The sequence below is a fragment of the Leopardus geoffroyi genome, chromosome D1 (genome assembly GCF_018350155.1).
Source record: "Leopardus geoffroyi isolate Oge1 chromosome D1, O.geoffroyi_Oge1_pat1.0, whole genome shotgun sequence".
Taxonomy (NCBI): Eukaryota; Metazoa; Chordata; class Mammalia; order Carnivora; family Felidae; genus Leopardus; species Leopardus geoffroyi.
The window spans coordinates 65774075-65800234 of record NC_059329.1 but is presented as its reverse complement, the minus strand read 5'-3'; the positions used below and the strand labels follow the sequence as shown (position 1 = coordinate 65800234).

Genomic DNA, 26160 nt, shown 5'->3' with positions numbered 1-26160 from the left:
TAATCTGATTCTAAGAACTACTTTGGGGAGGACCACGGGGAGGAGGTGGAAGGGTCAGAGTCTGGGACTGCCAGAACACCTCCCTGCAGGCAGGTGGGGCTGAGAGACTGAAGAGCATGTCTTCTTGTTGCTTCTCTTTGTCTGTTATGTGTCACTGCCCTGGAGTCTCCTGATTTCCAGTGTTGGGCCCAAGAGAGTTTGCCGAGGCAGCCAAGCGAAGGGAATGTGTATCTGAGCCTAGAGGAGTCCAGGCAGCCGCCCTGCAGAGTGTTGGCTTGGCCTCCCTTCTGAGCCTTTACATTAGCTTGGAAGAAGAGGGTGTTTAGGGTGGACAGGGGTAGGGGAGGGGGAAATCTGCTGGCAGATAATTGAGTTCTTTGAGTTAGAGTAACCATGGAAAGTGGAGAAGGGGCCAGGAGGGCATGAAAGAAAAAAAAAATTACCATCTGGCATAGTCTGCAGAGATTTCTCTATAAAGCCTGAGGGAGAACTTGCATTAGTGAGTGCCTTCTCCTGGGGATGGGGAGGGAGATTCTGAGCATCTATTTTTGGCTTGGGAGGAGGCACTGTGTGCATCTATCTCAGTAGGTGGGTGCAGTAAAATGCTGGGCGCATCTATCTTAGGGGAATATGCTGCATAATATTGCCTGATAGAAAAATCCCCAGTGTCTCTGTTTCCACCTGTAAGACCTAGAAAACTTGCCTGTGTGTATTTGTGTGTTGAGGGGAGAGGAGGATGTTAAATGAGTTTAGACCTCATTGTAGGATTTCTCCAAAGATCCCTTCTCTTATTATTTCTGGCTCTGATATACTGTTCTTGAAGGGCTATTGAAATGATCACAATATTCTCATCTAAAAACTGCCTATATGTTAGATTGCACTGTATCTATAAAAGGTGAATTATGTATGCAATTAGGGTATGAAGGCTTCTTAATGAAAGCTGACCTGTTTCTAAGTGTTTGTCATATAAACCACCCATTTCTCAAAGATACAGACTCCTCTTCTGTGTGACTTGTCTCTGAAGGGGTTTGTATATGAGCTAGAGATTGATTAATGAGAAGCAGTACAGTGAATGAAGGACTGTTTGACCCTGGGGAAAATGAAATGAACTGGGAGTTAGGGGAGACAAGATCTGAAGCAGTAGGAAAACTGGAAGGAAACAGGAGAAAGGCCCTGGGCAGGGGGACTGGGGAAAGGTAGTTCTGAGGGGAAGCAGGGGAGATAGAAGGTAGTTTTGGGGCTGCTCTAGGAGGCCTTTACAATTTAGCAGAAGGCTGGCCTGTCCCCGGGGGACCCAATGAGACAGCGTTGTGTCCTGGGAGGCCGGCATTGGAGTTGACACCCCTGTTCATTTGCTCTTGGGCTCAGAGGCATCTCTGGTACCCATATGCCCTCTTAGTCTGTTCACCCATTTTGTCAGTGAATACAGAGTGGCTAGGCCAAGGGCTGGGGAGGGTCTAGATAGTAGCAAGTGAGGGACTTATCCCATATATATATTATGTTAGATGTTGTATTGTAGTTATTTCCTCCCCAAAGTGAGCCTCTGTGTGTTCGACTAAGAAAGAAGAAACAAAGACCCGCTGAAGTTTGGCGTTTTGCAGGTCGGGTTAATGATCATCTCATGCGTTAGGCTGGGAAGAAGGAGGAGTAGCCAACTCTTAGACTCTGATGTGAAGTACTGTTTGAATGATGGACGAAAGCCAACTATAAAGGACTGGAAATACGAGGAGGGAGAGGGTTCTAGGTCTCTGTTGAAGTTTCTCTGAGAGTGTCAGTGAATTGGGTGTGGGAGGATAGGAAAAGGGAAAGGGAAAATTGGAAAGAAAACTATATAGTCAGCTAGTTTCCAGAACTCTTTAGCCTTGTTAGAGGAAGTGAATTTTGGTGTGCTCACTTACATCTTGGAACACAGCTCCCTGATGGAGTTCTGACAGCTAAATATCATAGATTGCTTTTAAATGAATCAACCTGCAATGTGTTTGTTCAGCTACCAGTGACTTTTGATGCTCAGTGTGTGTGTGGTGGAATGGACCACTTGCACTTACTGTGAATGTCTCAGTGCAGCAGGTGTGGTAATGAAGAGCTGGTGCCCAAGGGTCTTACACGCCTAGGTTTAGAACCTGCCATTACAGTTACTGGCTGTGTGACCTTGGACAAGTTGTTTAATCTCCCTGAGCCTCCCTTTTCTGTGAGGCATCTGTGAAATGTATAATAGTAGTACTTAGCTTGTTAGCATTGTGCCAAGGAGTGAATGAAATGACACCTGTAAGGCTCTCAGCCAGTGCCTGGCACCTAGTAAAGGTTCGGTGCTTTCCATTATCATTATCAACTTAGTGCAGCATTTTGAAGAGTACAGCGGGCGTCTCTCTTTTTTTTTTTCAAAGATTTATTGAGAGAGAGAGAGAGAGAGAGAAGGGAGAGGGGCAGAGGAAGAGGGAGAGAGAGAATCCCAAACAGCCCCCACGCTGTCAGCACACAGCCTGATGTGGGGTTCAGTCTTACAAATCGTGAAATCATGACCTGAGTTGAAACCAAGAAGTTTCGACTGAGCCGCCCAGGTGTCCCTATACTTTGCATTTTATTCACCTTTCTGACACCTGAGGAGAGTCTCCATGGTGGTCCTTCTCACCCAGCTTCAGAGGCTCTGCTTTACCCTCCTGTAGGATGCCTACCCTTCACTGTCATGGCAGACTAGAACTGCTTCTTGCCAGTTGCTTCCTGGCAGCCTGCCCAGTCAGGGCTCTAGGTCCTCCTTCCCCCAACATTGGCCGCCCTTCACAAGCTGCTATTGGTCCTTCTACTTCCATGAATCCTACCTGTGTATCCTTTAAGACCCTTTGTAGCCAGCTCTGGAAGCTTGTAGTCTGGCTCTTCCTCTTACTATCTGTGGATCTCTGGCGAGTTAACCTTTGTAAACCTTAGTGTCTGCATCTGTAAATTGGGAATAATCTTACTCCTTTCAAAGGTTTGTTGTAAGGGTTATATGAGTTAATTTTTTTAAATAATTTTTTTAAATGTTTACTTATTTGGGGGGGGGAGGGGCGGAGAGAGAGGGAGACACAGAATGTGAAGCAGGCTCCGAGCTGTCAGCATCGAGCCTGATGTGGGACTCGAATCCATGAACCATGAGATCATGACCTGAGCTAAAGTCGGATACTTAACCTTCTGAGCCACCCAGGTGCACCAAATTAGTGAATTTATATAGAGCACTTAGCTTAGTTGCTGGCACAAATATGCTTTCAGTAATTGTTAGCTGTAATTGTTGTTTGAGATCTGTCCCTCCTGTGAGTTCCTCGGCCTCCATATAGCAGTACAGAGAGCCCTGGCCAGGTGGTCAGCAGATCTGAGCTTTAGTCCTGGCTCTGTTGGTGACTTTTGGGTGACCTTGGGGAAGTAACCTTGGCTTCTCTAGGCTTCAGTTTCCTCTTCTAGAAAGTGGGGGGTTTAGATAGAGTGTTTTCATTGACATTTTGACTTGACTCTTAAATGCATGTCTTGTCTTTCCAACTAGATTCCCTGAAGTTCTATAAAATTATTCCCCAAATTGGCCAACATATATTGCTTATGCTTAAAAAATATTTGCATAGTTTTTTTTTTTTTAATCCTATCAGCTGGATTCTAGAAAGCATTTGATTTGGTTCTCATAACTTGGAGCCTGGAATCTTGCTCTCAGATGCACAGGGCTTGGTTGTAACAACCTGCAAAGAGGCTCCAGCCTTTAGTAAGTTAGAAAATCTACCAGGTTAGTAAGAAAGGAGGTGGGTTTCACTTGGTGCTCCTGGGGAAATTTTGGTTGACAGATGTTTAGGGTACTTATTTGTTCTGCTGTATAGACTCAGATCAGCTTTGTGAATAGGTACTGCCATCACTATTTCCTTCTCTCTGTGGAGAAAAATGTCAGTGTTTCCTTCAGGGTTTGAAGCGAGCCATTGGTGCTCAAAGAAAAACCTGTGTGTTACGAGAAGAGCTGTCTAATGAAAGAGTGACATTTAGAGCCTGGGCTCCGGAGGCAGACAGTAGGGGTTCATATTCTGGTTCTGCTACTTACTAGTTCTGAGATCTTGGGTAAGTTATGGAGCCTGTCCATGCCCCAGCTCCTTTTCTGTGAAACAGAAGTGCTAATTGTATTATTTTGTAGTGTTGTGGTAAGGCCTAAGTGTCACGTGCTTAGCATAGTACCTTGTATCTGGTGCTGAATGAAATGTGAGCAATTACTGTTATGTATCTTATTACCTTGTAAGCCAAGCAGAGTTTGTTTCCGAATGGTTGGTTTGTCTGGTTTGTTCTGCTGAGAAATGTGGAGCGATGTTCTCTTCCTCCATGTTTTGGGCAGACATCTAGTATCAGCAGAGCAGTAATAAGTGTCCTGCAATCAGTACATAGATTGTAGCTCTTGTACTTTGCTTTTGTAAAGAAATATATAAACCAGAAAGAGAATCTGAGCCAAAAGAGCATGTAGGTTTAAAGGACCCTCTGTGATGAGTAACACATGTTATATGGCACTGGAGTTAGGGGCATGGCAGAACCCTGGGTAAAAGAGGAAGATGGGAAGTGGGATGACAGAAAGTAGAGCTAGGTAATGAAGAGTGGCAAGTATCTCTGAGCAAGTGGTAGTGGCTATGACAGTAAGCCCCACTGAGAAGCTCCTGGCACTTTATCTTCCCTGTAGGTACGTTGACTCCTGAGCCCCAGGTGAGACTTGCCCCCGCACCCCACAGTGCTCACTCAGATCAATCTCAGAGGAATGGTGGATTGGGATGAGTCGGCTCTAATCTGTTCCTAACTAGAATGAGTAGCATGAGTAGCTCGGTGTGTCTTATCTACAAGTATAATTATAAAGAGATTTCCTTTTCCAGCTGTAAGAAACAGGAACTTTTGCTGCCAAACTTAGCAGCATGTTTTAAGTCCTTCAAATCTCCTCTGAGTGCTACCAAAGCTCTCAGCTTTGTTGTTATCTCTTGTTGAAATATAGCCTGGAAAGGTCATATCAACAGTGCCAATTTATGGGCCTGCTGAACCCAAGCAGGCCTAGGGCAGAATGGGGAGTTCCTGGGAGTAGGTGTTTCACAGATTTTCCCTTTGAGTTAGGCTGTTTATAATTTAAGGTTCTTTGTGCTTTAGAGAAGACCAAACTCTGAAGATTAGGGTCAAACATTGTATTTCTTCTGCAGTTTTACTTGTGTAGGCAGGCACTCAGACTCTACAGTAGCTCCCTGTACGGCTGGGAGAGGCTCAGCCTTGATGGGACTTATGGCTGCCAAAACCATGCCTGGCACTCCTTATAGGAGGTAAGTTTTCTTGGCACAAAGTTATGCCAGAATCCTTCACCCCATTTAGTTTATTAACAGTTTTTGACCTATCGTGTGTTCTGAAGGGGTGATTAAAAGTGGCCAAGAGCACATGGTATAGAAACCACACATGGAGATTTTGCACTCATCTGAGGAGAAAAAGGTCAGATCTGTGTGTGCATATACAGTACTCTGTCACTTGGTAAAACAGATACAAATAGGGAAAGGAAACTAAAGAACTTAACTGACCCCAGCATCTATAAAGAAGCATGGTACTTGAATGCCAGAGGAAAATACCTGGGACAGCTGAGGTGAACTTGGCAATGGCAGTGACCTTGGTGGGCAGTCTGTGACTTGACCAACTCAGCTGCTGTGTTCAGAGAATTGAGGCTTTGGAATCTAGGAAGGGAAGAGAGCACTGAAATTTTTTATTTTCTTTGCCTCCCTCTAACCCCCTGATTCACTCACCAGTGAACTGAACTCTGGGTTCAGACGCACATGGAAAGATTGCCAGATAAATTGCTGTTTTTGAAGTGGTATGGGCAGCACTGTCCTCTCTGTGCCTCTGTGTCTCTGTGTCTCTGGGTTTGAGTCCTCACTGCTGCTCAGGAGTGAGTTACTGCTCCCCTGTGCTGGAAGAGCTGGCTGGGAGGAGACGGGTGGTAAAAAAGGCAGTGATGGTGGTAAGAAGCCATGGAGACAGTAACACCTCTGACATCATCCCAGGCCCTGAGAGTAGTTAATGTTTTGTCAGCAGGGGAGTTGGGATGACTGTTTGTGTTCCCCAAGAGTTTATTTCTCCTCAGCCTTAAAAAAATTAATTAAGAAATTAATTGAAGTATAGTTAACATACAATGTTATGTTAGTTTCAGGTGTACAGCATAGTTATTTGACAATTCTATACATTACTCAGTGCTCACCACGCCAAGTAGTCACCATCTGTCACCACACAAGGTTATTACAATATTAGTGAATATTTTCCCTATGCTGCACTTTTTATCTCCATGATGTATTTATTTTGTAACCGGGAACTTGTGCCTCTTAATCCCTCTTATCTATTTCACCCATTCCTCCACCTGCCCCCGCCTCTGGCAACCACCAGTGTATTCTCTGTATTTAAGAGTTTGTTTTTTGTTGTTGTATGTTTGTTTGTTTGTTTGTTGCATTTTGTATATTCCACATATAAGTGAAATCGTATGGTATTTGTCTTCCTGTGTCTTATTTCACTTAGCACTATACCCTCTAGGTCTATTCATGTTGTCACAAATGCCAGGATCTCATTATTCTTTATGGCTGAGGAATATTCCAAAGCGTGTGTGTGTGTGTGTGTGTGTGTGTGTGTGTGTGTGTGTACCATATCTTTATCCATTCATCTTTTGATGGACACTTGAGTTGCTTCTATATCTTGGCTATTGTAAATTGGGACAACCACTGTGGAAAACAGTATGGAAAGTCCTCAGAATTAAAAACGGAAATACCGGGGCGCCTGGGTGGCTCAGTCAGTTGAGCGTCCGACTTTGGCTCAGGTCATGATCTCATGACTTATGGGTTTGAGCCCCGTGTCAGGCTCTGTGCTGACAGCTCAGAGCCTGGAGCCTGCTTCAGATTCTATCTCTCTCTCTCTTCCCCTGCTTGTGCTCTCTCTCTCTCTCAAGTAGAAATAAACATTAAAAAAATTAAATTAAACAATGGAAATATCATCTGATCCAGTAATTCCACTAGTAGATGTTTACCCAAAGAAAACAAAAGACTAACTTGAAAAGATATATGCACCCCTATATTTATTGCAGCATTATTTATAAGAGCCTTTCTCTTTTTACTTTACACTCTTTCCTGGAGATTCCATCTTCTGCTACCAGGTAGAGAAGTAGGGTGTGGGGTGTGTGTGTCAAACTCTGCACCTCTTGTTTAGAAACTTTTTATTTGTTCATTCATTTATTTATTACATGTTTATTGAGTACCCATTCTGGTCTAGGCACTGTTCTATATGTAGAGATGACTGAGACAGCAAAGTATATGTGTCATGGAGCTTAAAATGTTTGGGGTAGCAGTCAGTAAATAAGTAAACAATAAATGAGATAATGATAGTGATATGAGCTATGAGAGAAATAGTGGTGATGTAAAAGAGAGAGAGTAGCAGGAACTTGAAAGCTATTAAAAGAGGAGTTAGAGAAAGCCTCTCTGAGAATGGGACATTGGAGCTGCAAGTTCAAGCACAAGAAGAAATTGTGAATGTTCAGGTTTGGGGCATGTACATTTCTGGAGGAGGGAACAGTAAGGGCAAAGGCCCTGAGGTAGGAAAGAGCTTGGCATGTTGAAAGAACATGAAGTTCATTGTTAGAATATAAGGAGCCAGTGATTATAAGGGCATAAAATGTTGGTAGAGGCTAGTTCAGGTACAGCCTTTTGGCCATGGTAAGGAGTTTGGAGAACCAATGTGAAGGGTGTACATTCTAGGTCTGTGGCACAACCAGAGATAGGATGTCAAAATGTGAAAGGGATGGCTAAGAGGAACATTGGATTTGATTGAGAAGAATCAAGAAAAAATATGGGGAAATTGAGGGGGATCTGGAGTGGGGATAGGCCTAGCTAATTAGCTAAAAGAAGTGGAATAAGTATAATTCCATGCTGCATAATTCTTGGGATCAAGCAATATATGTTTTAAAAACTGCTGTATATTTTAGGTTTGTGGTATATCATTAGTACAATGCTTTCTGTATTCCAGGCATTGTATTACACCAGGCATTTTTACTTAGATCATTTCAGTAAATTCTCACAATCATCTTTGAGTGAATTTGCTGATGTTTTGATGTCTACATATGAGGAACTGAGAGTGGGTAACTTGCTTAAAATCCAAATCTAAGTCTGTCTGATTCCAAAGGATATGCTGCTTTTATACCTCCACTCTAATTGGTATACCAACTGTACTTTCTTTTAGTTATCTAACATACTTCATGTGCATTTTCCCTCTGAACTGTTATGTGTTGTTTACTGGTATGTTCTGCCATCTATCCATTGGGAGTTAGGATAGATTTTGGATGTTTGTCGATTTTAATGAGTTCTTTTCAACTTTCTCTGAAAGGAGTACCTGGTTAAGTATGGAGAATTCCATTCCAAATACAAAACCGGGAGGCTGGGGGTAGGTGGCAAGACTCAGAAGCAGATAACCTGAATCATAACTCTTTGGGTAGGAGAAGTGATGGTCTTTTTCATTAACAATATTCCACAAGTAGTTAGATGTCTTAGATTACGATTCCTTCTGTTTTATAGTAAAAAGATAGAATTTGTTTTGGGAAAATATAACTAATTTTCAGTAAATTAGCATTTGTAAATAAACTATGATTTCCTAGTTCACAGGTTTCTTTTAGAATCTCAAAGTTCATTGGAAATGTTTGAGGAAATAAATTTATCAGGCCACAACTTTCACTTGCTGGAAATTGAACATTGACTAGTTTCTGTTGGTGGATACTTCCTTTTTTGAAGGATTGATCCTGTTTGGATTCTATAAAGCAAGGGTCAGGATTCTGAAATGAAAATGTGTGGGCTGTTTGTAAACTCTCATTCCTCGGTGTTCATGAGATCTGTGTTCAGCCTTGTCAGCCAGCTTAGATGGAATAGTTTGAAGGGCAGAGCAGGGTGAGATTGAATTTCAGATTTAGCATGGATTCTTGACACACAGAGGAATTTTCTTTTGTAATGGGATTCTGCTTTCCTGTCTCCCCTGTCCCTGTCTGTTTTAGTAACCACTTTGCTTCTGGAGGAAAAGATGTGTGGTTAGGAAAGATTCACGTAGACAACGTTTTTATCTTTAGCACTGATTCGCTGAGCAAACATGAGATGCTCACCTACCATGAGTAGGTACATACAGATGAATTAGGGGTGAGGCTAAGAAGATTGGTTTGGTCAGATCTTTAAGGGCTTGAACCCTCCAGGTCCTGGAGAATCCTTCTTTTGAAAATAGGAAAGGAACACAATTGGATTTCGTTAGTAGAAAAGAAACCTGTGAGACCGTGTGGAAGATAGAATGGGGGTGGGAGGAAACTTGTCTTACTGGGTATAACTAGTGAGGGCAGTATTCCAGTCTCTCACAGCTTATTTAAAACTGAGTATAAGGGAAGTCTGGAGGATCTGAACTCCAGATTGTAGGTTTTCAGACTTGAGAGGGGCTCCAAATTCACCTGGAGAGCTAGTTTCCAATTCAGTAGATCTGGAGTGGGGCCTGGGGGTGTGCATTTTTAACAAGTTTCTAAGTGCTGCTGCTGGTTGGGAACCACTGCGTAAGAGGCTCAGCAGCTGAGATTCAAAAAGGGTGTGAGGGCCAGATGTAATCCGTATGCCTTCTTTCAGTGACCTAGAATTTCATGTCTATACTTTAGAATCTCTTGGGTGGCTTACCACTGTAATGTCAACAAAGCCCAGTAAAGGTCCATGCCCTCAGTCACAGTGACTCTTCTCACGATATCCATATCACTTCCGGATGAGGTTTCCAGCTGAGTGCTTGTCTCTAAGCAGCTGTTTGACTTATTTTTGGAAAATGCCTATCCTGGCCACTTGGTTCTATTAGGGGAGATGACATTTATGCCAGGATGAGCTCCCACCTTGCCCTTTAGCACACCCCCTGGTTGGCAGGACTGTTTTAGGGGCTGCTGTCAGACTTAGTTCTGAGTGTGTTCTGTTGATTAGCCAGGTTTACACAGGACATGCCTGGGAGATTATCTCTTTAGCCCAGGAGTTGAATTTCCAGGACAAAGTCCACAGTTGGCAGCTGATAGGCTGAGAACACCTGGAAGAGAGGATTTCACTTGGCTTTCACTTAGCCAGGCCTCTCAGTGCCTCTTCCCACAGAGGTCGGGTGTTCTACTTGTCTGCTGCCCACGTGGGTATCTTTGGGATGCCTCTCCCAGAGCAGTGTCGCTCCAAGCAGTGCTCCCTTGCTCTCTGTTTCAGGATCTGTGGCTTCATGTGAGACACTTGAGTGAATAATCATAAGCTGCCCTCTCTTCCTTGAGGTTCTCATTTCTTGAATGACTGTCTGTGCTTGCTTCTCTCCTTGGGGAAGGATCTCCATTTTCTCCTCTATGGTAGGTGACTCTTAGATTTTCCCTGACACTCCCCTTTTCTCAGCTTTGCTCATTAGTTCAGCACAGTTGTAGAATTCTGTTTCAGTATGGGAAGAGATATTAAAGGTTACCTGACCTAGCGCTGCCCAACCTTTTTCTTATCCCTGCACACACAAGAAGTGATAACTTTTGTAAGGCACGTTGGGATAACAGGAGGAGGCTCCTGGTAGCGCTGAGCCCCAGTGCTGCCCTGGGGCTTGAAGGAGTCGCGATGTCTACACAACCATAACCCATTCTTGGCATTGTGGTTGGGAACTCTGGTCCTGTCCCACTTGCGTCAGAGTTCCACTTGTGTCAGGTGAGAAAACCGAGCGCCCAAGGTGCGGAGCCAGGACGGGGAATGATTCAGGGCTTTGCTGTAAGCATTTCACAAGAACTATAATGTGTTACAATTTCAAATTAGTAAGTGTGCATGAAACTATCTCAGGTTAATTTTCCTTTAAGACCTTTTTTGGTGGGGGGCACCTGGGTGGCTCAGTTGGTTGAGCATCTGACTCTTCTTGATTTTGGCCCAGGTCATGAACTCATAGTTGGTGAGATCGAGCCCTGTGTTGGGCTCTGTGGTGACAGCGTGTACTTGGGATTCTCTCTCCCCCAATCTCTCTCTGCCCCTCTGCCATTTACTCTCTCTCTCTCAAAATAAGTAAATATTTTAATAAGTATTTTTTTTAATAACAAAAGTAATACATTTGTTCTGTAAACTTTTACACAATAGGAAAATACATGTTGGAATATGAGCCTTTCCTATAAACTGGTGCCCCAGGAGTATAATCACTGTTAACAGTTTCCTCTACAATACATTTATATAAACATTTATTTTATTTTTATAAAAATGATTATATTCTAACCAAAAATGGAAAATAAAAAGTATTGGCGAGGATGTGGAAAAATTAGGATCCTCATACACTGTTGGTGGGAATATAAATGGTACAGCTGTTGGGGAACAAATTCAAAAGCTAAAACTTACGATGTGACCCAGCAACTCCACTCCTAGGTATTTATGCCCCCCAAAATTGAAAACAGGGACTCAAATAATTATATGCCAATATTCGTAGCAGCATTATCCACAGTAGCCAAAAGGTGGAAACAATCCAAGTGTTCACCCGCTGATGTATAAGTAAACAAAATGTGGTGTATGCACACAATGGAATATTATTCATCCATAAAAAGGGATGAAGTTCTGATACTTGCTACAGTGTGAATGAACCTTGAAAACATTGTACTAAGTGAAATAAACCAGACACAAAAGGATAGATATTGTATGATTCTGCTTATGTGCAATATCTTTAATTGGCAAATTCATTGAGATAGAGTAAATTAGAGGTTACCAAGAATTTGGGGAGAGGGGACAATGAGGAGCTATTGTATACTGATGGTTACAGAGTTCTGTTGGGGTGATGAAAAAGTTTTAGAAATAGATAGTGGTGATGGTTGCACAAGATTGTGAATGTAATTAATGTCACTGAATTGTAAACTTAAAAATGCTTAAGATGGTAGATTTTATGTATGTTTTGCCCCAATTAAAAAATGAATAACAAGATTATACTCTACTGAAAATGGTTTCACTTGGTAATTTATCTAGGCTATTTTTCCATGTCAGTACATTACTTTGAACAGCAGCATTGTGTTTCTTCAGGTGGATGTAATGTAATTTATTTAACCAAGCCCCTATTGATGGACACTTGAGTTGTTTCCAGTTTCAACTGTTATAAACAGGGCTGCAGTAGCCAGCAGCACACGGCTGTCTTTGCCCCAGCCTTGTAGTACTTGTACTACCTTAGGCAAAATTCCTAGAAGGGAAGATTTGCTGATCAAAGGCATGCTCATTTAAGATGTTAATAAATATTGCCTAACCACTTTCCAGAGAAGTTGCATCAATGTAATTCTCATCAACAGTATGTAAAGGTGCCTGTTTCTCCCCCACCCTTGCCAACATGGCTGTTGTAAATCTCATAAACCATTGTAATCTTTGCCGATCTGATAGGCGAAAAGGATTTCTTATTTGTTACTTTACTTAGGATTTCTTTACTTGTTAGTGAAATTGAACACCTTTTATGCTCACTGGTAGATGTGTTCATTCTTTTGGGAATTTTTGGTTCAAATACTTTGTTCACTTTTCTATTTGGTCATTATCTTGTAGATTCAGTAAGAGCTTTTAAATAACATGTTATGTTAGAACTGTTTTCCATATAAGTTGCTGATATTTTTCCCCTCAGTTTATTTTTAATTTTTGACTTTTTATGTTAATTACTTACTTTTCATATATCATATATATCATATGTCTTAAATTTTTATTTAGGCAAATGTATGATATTTTCCTTCAGGGCTTGTTTTTTCTCTCATTAGTGGCTTTTGAGTTGAATTTTGTGTCATACTTAGAAAAGTTTTCTTCCCTCCTCAGAATTATACAACTCATTGATTTTTTTCTAGTGTTTATCATTCCAATTTTTTACATTTAAGTTGTAACTAAGTTTCTGGTAAGGATTGAGGTAAGAATTAAATTTTATTGATAAAATACCTAAAAATAACCTTCTCCTATTAAATCAGCTCTTTTTATAAAATTTGTGAATGTCTATTACATTTACTTTAGTGTTTTTAAAAAACATTTATTAATTTATTTTGAGAGAGAAGAGAGAGCGGGGAAGGGTCAGAAGGAGAGAGAGAGAGAGAGAGAGAGAGAGAGAGAGAGAGAGAATCCCAATCAGGCTCCCTGCTGTCAGCACAGAGCCCCAGGTGGGGCGCCAACTCACAAACTGAGATCATGACCTGAGCTGAAACTAAAAGTGGGATGCTTAACACACTGAGCCACTCAGGCGCCCCTACATTAATGTTTTTTGTGAGTGAGGCTACCAATATTCAAATTCTTGCAATATAAAGGCCTTTAGCGAGAGAGGGAGATCAAGGAATTGTGCCCAAGTCTTCTGATTGCCAATCCTGTTTTTTTGTTTGTTTGCTATTATCCTTACACAGTGCAGCCAGATTCCTTTTCTTGATGTTTGGGGAAAATTGCATCATTCCTCTTCTGAGAAACTTTATAGTGAATCCTATGTGCAATCATATTTGACACATTAGACCTGGGTAGTGTGACATGAAAGCCTTGTTCTTAAACCTGGTGAGGTGAGCTCAGCCTGGCTGAGGTGAGAGCAGAGAGACAATTACATGCTTGGTGCTGAGGAGACTAAAGGGCCAAAGTCAAAGGGATGTTAAGACAACATCCAGGAAGGTTGTGACTCTGGGTGAGGGGAGCAGCAGGAAGAAGAGTGAAGAAACTTGGATGCTTATAAGATTAAGGAAGATTTTTGAACTGAGAGAAGGAAGAAGAATAATTATTTAAGGTCCTGGATACTAAACTAGTTAGGTCCCACCTAATTATATTTTTTAAAAATTTATTTATTTATTTATCTATTTACATTTTAGGTACATACAGTACAATATTGATTTCAGGACTAGAATTCAGTGATTCATCACTTACATACAACAACACACAGTGTTCATCATGAGTGCCCTCCTCAGTACCAATCACCTATCTAGCCCATCTCCCACGTGCCTCCCTCTGTCAGCCCACAGTTTGTTTTCTGTCATTAAGAGTCTCTTGTGGTTTGTTTCCCTCTCTTCTCTTTTTTTTTCCTTCCTTCCCATATGTTTATCTGTTTTGTTTCTTAAATTATACATATGAGTGAAGTCATATGGTATTTGTCTTTCTCTGACTGACTTATTTCACGTAGCATAATACAGTCTAGCTCTATCCACATCACTGCAAATGGTAAGATTTCAGTTTTTGATGGCTGAGTAATATTCTGTCATATATATCACATGTGATATATATATCACATCTTCTTTATCCATTCATCAGCTAATGGACATTTGGACTCTCTCCATAGCTTGGCTATTGTTGATAATGCTGCTGTAAACATTGGGGTGCATGTACCCCTTCAAATCTGTATTTTTATATTCTTTGGGTAAATACCTAATAGTGCAGTTGCTGGATTATAGGGTAGTTCTGTTTTTAGTTTTTTGAGGAACTTCCATACTCTTCTCCAGAGTGGCTGCATCAGTTTGCATTCCCACCAGCAGTGCAAGAGTGTGTTCCTTTTTCCCGTATCCTCACCAACACCTGTTGTTCCTTTTTAAAAACATTTTTTTAATGTTTATTTATTTTTGAGAGACAGACAGACAGAGCATGAGTGGGGGAGGGGCAGAGAGAGAGGGAGACACAGAATCTGAAGCAGTCTCCAGGCTCTGAGCTCTCAGCACAGAGCCTGACACAGGGCTCGAGCCCATGAACCACGAGATCATGACCTGAGCCAAAGTTGGACACTTAACCAACTGAGCCACCCAGGCGCCCTGACACCTGTTGTTTCTTGTGTTGCTAATTTTAGCCATTCTGATGGATACGAGGTCATATCTCATCATGGTTTTGATTTGTCTTTTTCCCTGATGATGAGTGATGTTGAACATTTTTTCATGTGTCTGTTAGCCATCTGGATGTCTTCTTTGAAATATTGGGACTTCATCAAGATAAAAAGTTCCTGTGTAGCAAAGGAAATAATCAATAAAACAGCCTATGGAATGACATATCTGATAAAGGTTTAGAAATAAAGAACTTATCAAATTCAACACTCAAAAACCGAGTATAACCCAGTTAAGAAATGGGCAGAAGACATGAATAGACACTTTCAAAGAAAACATCCAGATTTTTTTTTTTTAAATTAGAGAGAAAGTGTGAGTGCACAAACATGTGAGTGGGGGAGGGGTCAGAGGGAGAGAGAGAATCTTTTTTTTTGATTATTTTTTTTAAATTTAATTTTTTATTTTTTTTAATTTACATCTAAATTAGTTAGCATATAGTGCAACAATGATTTCAGGAATAGATTCCTTAGTGCCCCTTACGCATTTAGCCCATCCCCCCTCCCACACCCCCTCCAGTAACCCTCAGTTTGTTCTCCATATTTATAAGTCTCGTCTGTTTTGTCCCTCTCCCTGTTTTTATATTATTTTTGTTTTCCTTCCCTTGTGTTCATCTATTTTGTCTCTTAAAGTTCTCATATGAGTGAAGTCATATGATTTTTGCCTTTCTCTGACTGACTAATTTCACTTAGCATAATACCCTCCAGTTCTATCCACGTAGTTGCAAATGGCAAGATTTCATTCTTTTTGATTGCTGAGTAATACTCCATTGTGTGTGTGTGTGTGTGTGTGTGTGTGTATACACACCTCTCTCTCTCTCTCTCTCTCTTTCTATATATATATATATATATATATATATATATATATATATATATACACACCACATCTTCTTTATCCATTCATCTATCGATGGACATTTGGGCTCTTTCCATACTTTGGCTACTGTTGATAGTGCTGCTATAAACATGAGGTTGCATGTGTTCCTTTGAAACAGCACACCTATATCCTGTGGGTAAATGCCTAGTAGTGCAATTGCTGGGTCGTAGGGTAGTTCTGTTTTTAGTTTTTTGAGGAACCTCCATACTGTTTTCCAGAGTGGCTGCACCAGCTTGCATTCCCAGGGAGAGAGAGAATCCTAAGCAGGCTTCATGCTTAGCATAGAGCCCCGAAATGGGGCTCGAACCCATGAGCCTTAAGATGACCTGAGCCAAAAATCAAGAGTCAGACACTCAACCAACTGAGTTACCCAGGTGCCCCTAATTATATTTTAAAAGTCATCTTTTAGTGCTGGATCAGCCAAGGGTTGTTGCTCCTAAGGGTTGTGAACCCATAAGAGAAAGCCTTATTCAAGGGTCAGAGTAAGTAAAATCTTGCAACCAGAGAAGTTAGGGTTTGAAAGACCCAGGAGAGCAGCATCAACCTGGCATCATTTCTGTTCTTGTCAGCCAGGATCTTAGATGGAAATATTTTTAGTGGGAATAGGCTAAATAAGGAAGCAGGAGGAATGAACGACTTCAGACCAGCGGATGTTCATTAGGCCTCTGTAGGACCAGCTGCATATAGACATAATCCCTACCCTTAAGGAACTTAGTAGTTCAGTGGACAAGGCACATAAAAGGTCAATATAAGTGGCACCAGGAGGAAGGGATTCGTTTAGTCACCGGCGGGAAGGAAGAGTGTGATCAAGATGAGGGCAAAGTTTCACAGAGGAAATGATGCAGATTTAGGTTTTGAAGTATGAAAAAATTGTGGCTTTTTTTTTAAGTTTGTTCCTTTTGGCCATCATGAATAGTTTTTTTTTTTTTAATTTTTTATAACGTTTATTTATTATTGAAAGACAGAGAGAGACAGAGTATGAACAGGGGAGGGGCAGAGAGAGAGGGAGACACAGAATCTGAAGCAGGCTCCAGGCTCTGAGCTGTCGGCACAGAGCCTGACGCGGGGCTCAAACTCACAAACCACGAGATCATGACCTGAGCCGAAGTCGGACGCTTAACTGACTGAGCCACCCAGGTGTCCCATGAATAGTTATTTTTTAAGTGGACAAGCCAAAGGAAGGGCATTCCAACATAGAGGGATCAGCATGTGCCAAGACTGAGAGGAATGAAGCAGTAGGTGCAAAGTTCTGTGCACATAACTACCAACTTGGTCATTTTTGCTGTGCGTGGTAGGGCAGGATGAGCAGCGGCAAGGTGAGACTGCAGAGACTGGTCTCCAGAACTAGCCCTTGTAGGGATGGATCTGCCGTTGCTCTGCATACCAGATCACCCCAAACTTAGTGGGTGTTTAAACAACAATAATTTTGTTATTACCTCTCATGGTTTTGGAGGTTTTGCTTGCAGTCTTCTCATGTAGTTTTAGTTAGGTGGTGGCTGGGGCTGGAATCATCAGAAGGCTTCCTCCTCCCGTGTGTGGTACCTGAGCTGGGGAGATTCAAGCATCTGGGGCTCCTGTGGTCTGCTGCTCTCACTCCATCCTCCCCCCACCCCCCCATTATTACTCCCTGTGGTCACTCTAGCATGGTGGTCTCAGGGATTGCTGGATTTCTTATCAGGTGGCTCAGGACTTGAAAGCCAGTGACCCTAGAGAGGCTGGCAGAGGTTGTATGGCCTTTATCTAACTTAGCCTTGGAAGTGAAGTACCCTCACATAGGCCACATTCTGTTCCTTGAGGTAGTTAAAGGAGCTCTTCTGATTTAAGGAGAGGAATATCAGACAGTTTGCCAACTTGTTTTGAAAGCATGAGAGTTATAAAGAAACTTGAATTTTATGCTATGGGACCGTTTTTCCCAAACTTAATTCATTGCTTACCATCTTCACAGTATTACCATGGCCTCTTAATACCTGAACTGTTATTTACATAATGTTTAAATCAGCTCACTTTTGAACTTAAATTTGTTTTAAAAGGAAATGTTATCTCACTTTCTTAAAGTGGAAAATCAATATTACTTGTCATACACACAAGGTAACTTTTAAGTAAATACAGTGAGGACAAAAAGTTTTAGCCAGGGGCGCCTGGGTGGCTCAGTTAGTTAAATGTCTGACTTTTGCTTTCCGCTCAGGTCATGATCTCACAGTTCATGAGATTGAGCCCTGAGTGGGACTCTGTGCTGATAGTGTGGAGCCTGCTTGGGATTCTTTCTCTCCCTCCCTCTCCTTCTCTCTCTGCCTTGCTCACACACACTCTTTCTCTCTCTCAAACTTATAAAAAAGAAATTAAAAAAAATATTTAGCTAGATACTGCTGCCTATGAAAGTCTCTTTTAAGAGATCAAGTGGTTAGAGCTAGAGCTAGCAGCAGTGTGTGGAGACTTTCTATTGAATGGAGTGAGAGGTTTGCAAGAACAGGTGAACGACTCAATCACCTTGTGATTTCATGCCGCAGGGTGCCTGCCCTATAGTTCTTTACTGCGTTCTGGGAAGCACTGCTGTGGGCAGTGGAGCCACTAAAAGCAGTTGAACCCTGGAGTGATACGGTGAACTTGCATTGCAGCAGGATCACTTTGGTTGAAGTGTAGGAAATAGGCTTGTGGAAAGTAAAAGTAGAAGCAAGGAGATGGTTCTTAGGGGATTATGGCAGTAAGTCAAGCCAATTGATGATAAACTCTGCGTGAATAAGGGGCAGGGGAAAGGAGGAGGTGAACCTGAGGCATTAAGGAGGCAGCATTGGCAGGGCCAGACTGAGTTGGAGTAAGAAGGAGAAGGAGAAGTCAGAGATGACTTGTAGAGTTGGGGAAAAGTGGAGAAAGTTTGTCGGAAAAGTACAAGAGGCAAAAAGTGTTTTATTAGAGGTGGAGTAGAAATGATGAGTTCAATTTTAGGCCTTTCTTTTTCTTAAAATTAAAAAAAATTTTTTTTCTCTTAAAATTTTTAACATAAATTCACTTGGCACCCCATGGATTTGTCTGATTGTTTCTTTAGGGTGTTGTGTAGCTTCTTCCTCTCTCCCCTGTACTCTCTGTAAACTGCAGATTAGATCTAAAGGCTTGATTAGATTTAGGATAAGCATTTTTGGGGGGAGGAGGAAACTCTTTATGAATAATGCAGCAGATCAGAGGCACATAATGTCTGGTTTTCCCACTATTATTGATGCTAAACTTGGTCACTACTTAAGATAGGGCCAGCCAAATTTCTCCATTGTAAAATTACAGTTTTCATTTTATAACCAGCAGATAATCTGTGGGTAACCTTTGGCACTGTTCCCCATCAATCTTTCACTTAAGTGGTTTTATTTTTTCAACTTTTTATTGTGGAAAATGTCAAACATAGACAAAAGTAGAGAGAATCAAAGATGAACAGCTATACATCCATCATCCGTCTTCAGCTGTTATTAGTACTTGGCCTAACTTGTTTTATTTCCATCCTTGTCTGCTACCTCTCCTTCTTCTCCACTGGATTTTTGGAAGCAAATTGTAGGCATCATACCATTTCATCCATAAATACTTCAGAATGTCTTTCTGAAAGACCTTTCAGACACATTTTGGACACGTTGATTTTTGATCAGTAGATTTTAGTTGCCCTCAGAAGGTACAAAGGATGCTGATGGTTGAACTGATCCAGAGTTAGGGCTTTACAAGTAGGTGCAGTGGAAGGAGAAGGGGTTAGTGATTTAAGGATGTGATGGATCATGGATTCTTGCTTGGAAGTTCATACTGCGAATCCTTCAGTGGTCTGGCCTCACAGCCCCTCAATCTGTTCAGCTCTAAAGACTTCATCTTCTATCCTCTTCTGGTTTCATCTTATAGCATGACCATATCTTTGGCCTCATCACCTAGAGATGTTCCACTTTCAGCATCCTAAGCTCTGAAATTGCTCTCCCTCTCTAGTCTTCTGGATGCTTACACATCCCACTCTTCATTGTCTCCTCTGGATAGCTGATTCTCTCACGTTTCGCTGCTTGTAGAGCCTCTTAGTGCCCTCAGGACTGCCTGCTTATTTTCTCATTCAGCCTGAACCCCAAAGACAAGAATTCCAGTCATGTACTGGATTACCTGATTTCCCTCCCTCTCTTCTCTTTCCTGTGCTCTTTGGTCCTTGTGGCCTCCATAATCAGATTTTCTGCTACAGCCCTAGATTTCTGAGGGTTCCTCCATTTTTCAGAAGCACAGTTCCTGACCCTTCATTCCTGTCTCAGAAAATTATATGATTTCCCAGAGAAAAGATAAGACCCTTAATTTGGTTTTCAAAGCCCTCTAAGATCTGGTATTTCTCTTTCCAATTCTCCTTTTCCCTGGTTTACTTCCAGTTAAACTCCCGCCAGGCTGAACATCTTGTTTTCTTTCATATGTCTTCTACTTTCTTGCCTCCAAGACTTTGCTCATGTAGTTCCATCCATGCCCCAGTGTAAGGGCAGCCCTCTCTATTGAGTCCCTCCTGCTTCTTCAGTTGGAAGTAATCCCCCTCTACCTAAATCCACAGCGTTTCATCTCTCCAATGGCCCTCAAAATAGTCTTCCTGGTACTTACTATATTTATGTTTCTATTATATACACCTTACTAGAATGTGAACTCTTTGAGGATGGACTCATGCGTGAGGCATTTTGGTGTCCCAACCAGTGCTAAGCACATGAATTTGCACATGATGATGTTCAGTATGTATTAATTGAATGCACATATGATTGTGTGAATGGAAGGAGGGGAGACTGTTGCCCTGGCTTACTTACCAGAGACTTGTACTTAAAATTTCCCAGCCCTTCTCCTGTTCTGGTGAGTAAAGAATCAGATTTAGCTTGACTTGGCCCAGTAGAGGAATAGACCAAGCTCCTGACCCACATTGCAACGGGCGGAACACAAAGTTTGTCCCACTGTGGGAGCAGGAGCCTTGAGTACCAAGAGTTCCAGCAGGATGTTTCGGGTTTAGGGAGTTAGGCTGGCTTGGCTACATTCTGTGCACTGTAGGGGAGAGGATTTCAAAGTAGTACAGAAAAAGGAAACACTGAGAATGCTCTTGGCAGAGGTGGGAGCAGAGGGATTGGAGAGCATGGTGACCCTGAGGGGAGGGTTTTATTTTCATCAAGTCAGGCCAGTCCTTTTCCTCCTTACCCCCCAGGGCTGAGCCTCAGTTGGATATGGGAAAACATGTGGGCACGATGTTTGCCATTCTTCCTGCCTTGGGACCTTGAGTCATAGTCTAACTCTTCATCTCAAATAACCTCCTGTCTCATTCTGTCCAACTACTGTTTGTCCTTTAAGGTCTGGCTCATATTTCTCTCCCATAGAAACCCTTTCCTGAGCTACTCTAGCCCCTCCACTTCCAACCGTTGTACTTTAGAGTACTTTAACTCTGTATCTCACATTTGAATTATTTCCTATTGTTTTCTTGTCTCCCTAAGTTAGTCTGTGAGCTCCTTGAGTGCAAGAATCACATGTCATGTTTTTTTGTGTGTGTGTCTTTTTTTTTCTGCTGAAAACAAAGCAGTGACCAGTAATTACCACTGATTTTATTGAGGAGCCTGATACTAGAGCCTGATACTAGAACTTGAGAAGATTATCAGTAACAGAAAAACTGAAGATGGGAAAGGGCATGAAGGTTAAGCTTCATGAGCTGGGTCTCCAGAGTTTGGATCTGGGGAGGCAATGCCTGTTTGTCTTTAACAATCACCTAGTGTACAAGAGAAGAGAGTGGGTTTCCTGAATTCTGGCTTTTGAAGCTCTGAATTCCAACAGTACTCAGCATCCAGGCAGGTAAGGGAATGAGGTGTTCAGGGCATGGCCTCCAGGGAAGAAGAAGGTGGGCTGATGGCTGGGGACTCGCACAGCGGTGGACAGCTTGGGGTAAGCTGGCACCATGCTGGTTCCCCTTGTACATGGTAGATTGGTGCTCGAAGGACCCTTCACCAGCCTCTTCCCCGAGCTGGAAGCAGAACAGGGAGCAGCAAGCCAGTTGGCTGACTTGCCTTTTCTGCCTTAAAGTACTTTGTTTCTGTTGCTAACAACAGACATGGGTAGTGTAAATAAAACACAGACACACAGGCACATAGACACATATGTAGAGGCTGAAAATTTGAGTTGTTAGGGGCAGGAGGAGGGGCTGAGGTGGAAGGGGACTGAAAATGTGTAGCTAAGTCTCTGAAGATACTTAGTGTGAGCTGGGTCCTCTTCCAGCCTTTGAGGATAGAGTAGCTGAGTGAGGGAGCCTGGGCAGTCAGGTAGGGTATGATACTGTCTGGATACCACAAGTTATCAAAGACTAAGTGCTTGTTAACGGTTGGATGCAAAGCTTCACTCAGGCAGATACTCCTCCAAATGAGATGCTTGTGATCTGATGGCTGGTGGCAGCTTCTTCTCATCTGTCCTGTCTTTCTTTTAAGGCTTTTTGCTCATTGATCCCTTGTAGTGCTATATGTGGTGTACATTGACCAGCAGTGGTTGTGACCTTTCTAATGGTCTTGACCTGTCCAAGACCCCAGAGGTCTGCACACCTAAACATGTGACTGGTGTTTTGGGTAATGTCCTGAAAGCTGTGAGCTTCCTTAGTATGGACTGACACCCCATTCAGCCTTGTGGGGGGTTGGGGTAATCCTACCAGTAGGATGCTGAACAGTTAGTGCCATAACTAGCAGTTGTGTCTCATGTGAGACAAGCTTTTTAGAAACTTGAAGTCCAGATAGACTGTGATGAGAATAGGTAATGAGGAAGACTGTGAGTCTCCATTGCTGGAAATATAAATAGGAGTGGGTTAGGTGTTCTCTCTTCCTTTCTTCCTGGATCCAAAAGGCATCTAAGATTACATCTGGAGGACATTTTCTATTTCTATTCAGGGGGAAAAAAGAGTCTGTATTGATATGATATGTCTCATGGAGTTACTGCATTTGTTCCTACAGGAGTTAAAGGCTCAAGGGACAAGTGAATGGGTTACCTATTTTTTAACTTAGAAGGTATGCAAGATTGTCCCTATAATAACAGCCATCAGACTTATATTCTGATAATCTTTCTTGAATAGGAGAGAGAGGAATAGAGTTACTGTTAGGGTCTGAGAATTGCACATTACCCTGAGGGACCTCAGGAGGTTGCCTCCCATGTGACCATCATCTATGCAGTCACAGTGGCACAAAGTCTTTTTAAAAAGACTTTAATCACTTTTTAAATGTTTATTTATTTTTGAGAGAGAGAGTGTGTGAGAGGCAGAGAGAGACAGAGACAGAGACAGAGAGAGACAGAGGCTCAGAAGCATGCTCTGAGCTGACAGCAGAGAGTCCATGGCTTGAACTCACAAACCATGAGATCATGACCAGAGCCAAAGTCAGACACTTAACCAACTGAGCCACCCAGGACCTCCAAAGTCTGGGAACTCTTGAGGAGAGTATTGGTCATTTTCTCTCCATTTTCTGGCTTAGGAAGGGTAGTCTAGGGCTATTACTGAATGGGGTTGGATTCAGCCTACCTCTGAAGCTGATAAAACTCCAAAGCAGGAGGCAGCACTACTCCCCAGGTGATCAGAGAGAATGATGGTTCTTGTAATAAAATATGTTCGAAACCACCAAACCTGGGTGGCTTCTTGGAGATGCTTAAGGGAGAGGCATGAAGACCTCATCCAACTGGACTTCATTTCTCACCCCCTTGTGTTCCCCCACAAGAATCACAGCAAGTTGCCAGTTGAGGTCTGGTCATTGACTCCCCTACCTGCACAGTTCAAGTGAGCAGGGAGGTTTATATGAAGCCCCTCCCACCAGTTAGACGCATGTAGGGCTGTGTTGTTTTCCTTATTGTGTACTCAGTGTCTGGCCTGGTGCCTGGCACAGAGGAAGTGCATAGTCATTGTTTGTGGATTGAGTGGCTTCTCCACCTAAGTCTGAGACCTTAGACTAGGCCTTGGAGCATGGATAGTATTTGGATAAGCAGAAAGGAAGGAAAGACTCCAGGCCGGAAATGGTTTGAGCACAAAAACATGGAGGCAGAAATGGACATGCTTGCAGCAGGAGGTATTCTGTTCAGAGAGAGAAGTGTGTGTGTGTGTGTGTGTGTGTGTGTGCAGGTCTGTGTGTCTTTGTGTGGAGGGGAATGGAGGGTGTGGTAGTATGGTGAGGGGTGGTGGAAGAAGAGAAGTATGATTGGTTGGTAGCATTTGACAAGGTTCTGGAAGAACTGGAAGAATTTGGATCTGGTATGGTTGGCAATTAAGGAGCCCCAAGGAATGACATGATTATATTGATGTTCCAGGATGCTTGGTCTGTCGTTTATGAGCAGAGAGGACTGGACGTGGAAGCATAAAGGGAAACTAGTAATGATAATAGTAATACTTCACATTTATTTAGTGTGAAGTGATAAGCTGGAGAAAAATTGCATAGAAGATGACATAGTTAGCTTCTTCATATTTGGCTATATTTGGCTCTTATTTGGTTAAATAAGAAATGGCTCCAAGGACATCTTCTGCTTCCCAAAACGTGTCCTTGAAACTGCTGGAGCTGGGGCTGTTATCTGACTCGGCTAGGCTGCTGAGTTTCTGCACATTCTCTGCCAGGAACTAATGTCCTTTGGCCTCAGCTGGGGTGTGTCCCCAATCCAGCCAACTGGAAGGTCAGAGAAATTAGCCACTAGAATGTGCCCATTAGTGCTACGAGGGGTTACAACCTGTCACTGGAATCCTAAGCCTGGGAATTGCTTCTCTCACAGGGCTTTTCCAAGTTGGAACAGGCTAACTGTTCTAGCACTGACTGCTCCCTTATTTGGACACTAAATTTTCAGGGTGAGATTGGACTTCTCCTTTGGTTTAGGAGAGTTTTTTAAGGATCTGCTACCCTTTTGAGTGATTTTCAGAGATAACATGACATTAGAGCCATAATTTTCTTCACCTGATTCTTTACTTGGCCTCCAGCCCATCCACTTATAAAACCAGATGGGGCCCTGTCCGCTTACCTCAGTCTTCCTAGGGGAAAAATGGATTAACTCATCGTGAAGCCAAGAGTCAGGGTGGCTGAGGCTCAAGAGTGACTCCAGGGCTTGGGGGTGACTTCATGTCCAGCCTTGGGGCTTATCTCTTGGCTTTGGGGAATTTACACTGAGCATTGACTTGGTGGATTTGTAGTTTATCAGCCCAGCTTCAGGTGGGGCCAAGGTGGGGAGCAAGGTGCAGGGAGGGGTGTGAGTTAGTGGTGGTGGTGGTGGGTGGTGTGGTGGCTGCCAAGGGTGAAGAATCTTCTGTGGCAACTTTGAGAGCATACTTCTTCCCCTGCCCACACCCTACCATAGACAGCTAATTCTTCCAGAAACCTGGCTCTGTCAACTTCTGCCTTTCCTTGTGGTTGACCCCTGCAAACCTCAGGAAAGTAACTGAGCTCATGAGGGTGACATTGGATCCTACTGGAAGAGGGGAAAGCAGGAAGGAGAACATGCTTTCACATGTTCACACCTTCCACAAAGGTGTGCTTAAACTAGTTGGAACTCGCTGTTAGGCGGCCTTCAGCCCTTTGGGCAGTTACTGTGGGTTTATAGTGTGATGCTGTATGTGGAAGAGGCTGTAACGCATGGAGACAGGTATGACTGTGGAGTGGAGGCAGGGCCTCCAACCCAACCCCAAGTAGGGGCTAACTGAACTGAAAAACAGTTACTGCCCAGAAAGAAAGCATGTTGGGCAGGGGTAAATTGCGCGACGCCTCACTTAATCTACACAATACTTCGTGGTGGGAACTGTCATCTCCATTTAATAGAGGAGGAAACCGAAGTTTAGAAAGGTTAGGTCACTCACAGCCAGTAGAAGCAGAGTTGGAATTTATAACCAAGACAACTCTTTTCCATTATTCCTTATAGAGGAAACCATGACAAGCTATTAATTTTAATACACTCTTTATTTTAGAATAGTTTTAGATTTACACAAACGTTGTAAAGAGAGAACAGAGAGTTCCTGTAGACCCTGCAAGCCATTAAGTTTTTTCTTCCCCTTCTGGTCCATTTCATGAGGATTCGTGGGGGGTGGGGGTGGAATACAGATTTGGAGTAAGGACATTTTCCCCCAAAGATCCTAACTTGCAGATTTTTCAGCTAGGAGTTTTGGAAGTCCATCAAAATACATAATTTCTCCCCCAGTTCCACTTTGTCCCAGCTCTGCCGGACTAGACTAGACCTGGCTTTTGACTCTAGTTTCAGAGTCAAATACCCTAGTTTCTTCCTTTTTTTTTTTTAATATATATTTTTTAATGTTTATTTATTTTTGAGAGAGAGAGAGAGAGAGAAAGAGAGAGAGAGGCAGAAACAGAGGGAGACACAGAATCCGAAGCAGGTTCCAGGCTCTGAGCTGTCAGCGCAGAGCCCGACACGGGGCTCAAAACCACGAACTGTGAGATCATGACCTGAGCTGAAGTCAGACGCTTAACTGACTGAGCCACGCAGGTGCCCCACATGCCCTAATTTCT

The 26160-nt window shown here is 42.6% G+C and overlaps 1 protein-coding gene across 11 annotated transcripts in view; it reads left to right on the top strand.

Annotated features, from left to right (window-relative positions):
* The window catches only part of DENND2B (DENN domain containing 2B), a 178809-nt gene that overhangs the window by 75592 nt on the left and 77057 nt on the right, over positions 1 to 26160 (top strand). The gene's annotated exons all lie outside the window — the stretch shown is intronic.